This window comes from Otolemur garnettii, unplaced genomic scaffold (assembly GCF_000181295.1).
Source record: "Otolemur garnettii isolate 467f Iridium unplaced genomic scaffold, OtoGar3 scaffold00090, whole genome shotgun sequence".
Classification (NCBI taxonomy): Eukaryota; Metazoa; Chordata; class Mammalia; order Primates; family Galagidae; genus Otolemur; species Otolemur garnettii.
The window spans coordinates 5,097,473-5,099,792 of NW_003852485.1; positions in this window are offsets into that span (position 1 = coordinate 5,097,473).

Below are 2,320 nucleotides of genomic sequence, written 5' to 3' on the forward strand. Positions count from 1 at the left end.
TTCCCTTGGCAGCAATATGGTAGGATGTTTAACTGCAGAAAACCAGGCTCTGATTTATTCTAAAGTTTCCAAGACTCTATAACGCCCACCTCAGCTTTGGATTCAGGGTAAATACATGCCTTACACACATTCACAACGTAATCACTCTTTAAACTATAAATATGTATTTAGTGTGGTTGTCACTGCCAATCGGCACTGAAAGGTCAACTTTTTCATATCGACAGTGCTTCACAACTCTGATACAAAAGTTGGGAATCAATGATGAAAGACCCTATCATTTTATAGGAATACATACACGTACAGATGTGCAAAAAGCACAGTAAAGTGATATTCATTATTTTTGAATTGATCAATGTGACATTTTACTTTATCTGAGAAGGAAATTAAATTAGTCTGACACAAATTCTATTCACAAGGTCATAGTGACTTTCATTCTGTGCCAAATAATATATCGTTCAAGGCATGCTGGATGACTATTAATTTCAATATGTATCTGATTTTTTTTTTTTGCTGCTTTTGTAGAAATTTTAAGATATTGAGTTAAGATTAAAATCTTAAAGTTCTTTAACCATTTTTCTCTAATATAGACCTCCAAATCTGATCTTCCATAAAGTTTACTACTAGAATTCATGAAATATTCATGTACTCATTACTAGTGAGGATAATCTAAAAGTATTATGTACTTTTCCTGTTTTCTTATTTAGTGGTTTACAATGTGGAATAATTACACCTTGCTTCTATTTTTAAATTCTTCTCTCCCTTTCTTACCCCAAAGGGCATGCTTCTAGAAATCTCTATTCCTACCCCATCCCTTAGTCTCCATTAATTTGCTTTTTATAAATGCCAGGGTTTGAAAGTCAGATAACAGGTATCTCCAGAGAGTTGATTTAAATAGAAGTCTATTAAAAAAAAGTTTCAACATGAGATTATCCAGACTTCAATTTGAAACAAAGGAATGTTTCAAACGCATTGGCATTCAATTCCTTATTTGAGGTTGCGTTCTAGAGGTCTGTAGCATTAGAAAACACATCTCTCCAGATAAGTGGAGTTCATTGTAGAAATATTTGTGTGCAGTCTGCATTGCTTGGATTAAGTTTTCTTCTTCTCCTGCATCTGTAGCAACTCATCCCATCCACTCATATGTGTTTACATCAGTCCAGGTGCACATGTGTGCTGGGTCAGCGTTAAAGTAGGGGATTGTTTACTTTGAGTTAACAATGTGAATGTGGGATGTGTAAGGTTTCTGTTCATTGAAGTTAACTGAAAAACAAAACTTCTTGTATTTCCCTCACTTATAATTACAGAATCTGTATGTATATATTTATATATTTGAATATTAAATTTATATATTTGCATATTTATATATTTGAATATTAAAACTAGTTGCCAGCCAAATATCTTATTCATTTCTACTTTTTGGGATATTGACATTTCAAAAGCTTTATAATGGCATCATATTCCATAACATAATAACAAAAAAGTAAAATATCTATGTCCACAATGAGGATGACTACCAAATGGTAATCTGGCTGCTAATCGTTAAATTGGAATTTCTATTCTTACCTAAGAAAATATTGCCTGGGATTTGAAACAATGGCACACATAAAAAATAGGTGAGCTTTTAGAAGGATAACAAATGGTAAAATGACCTAACACTACACACCTACATCAATACATCGCAGAGAAGAAGTAACTTCACTCTAAGACTGAGGGGTTACCCTGTACTTGTTCATATATTTGGTAATTTAAAGATGAAGTTTATACAATGAATATGATGAAACATTTACAATGAAAGACGTATATATTAATAATCAGAAGACATTGAATTAAAGAGAAAGATTTTGTTTTCAAGTAATTAAGAATTATATAGATAATGTAGTGATTATAAATATAGTTCATTGTTATTCAGATGTAACACAGGTATAGAGAATTTATCATTCAACAAATATAGCTTCAGTTTATTTGATGATGTCTATTTTAAAGCTTCAGACATTTGATGATGTCTATTTTATGGATTATACAAGACTTTTAAATCTTAAGATATAGTTTAATTCCATTTAAGAATGAATAATTATTGATCTGCCTATCAGGTTTCAAGACTGATTTGGAGTTTGGGATATTCAGAGGGTACCAAAAAAAAAAAGTATACACATTTTAAGAAAGGAAAAAAATCTGTAATACCAAGTCACACTTGACTTCTGCATTTATAAGAGATACACAAGACAATATACAAGATAACAAGCATGTCAGAACATATTGATAAATTAAATTTTCTTTTCTTTTTTTTTTTTTTTTGGAGACAGAATCTCACTTTGTCACC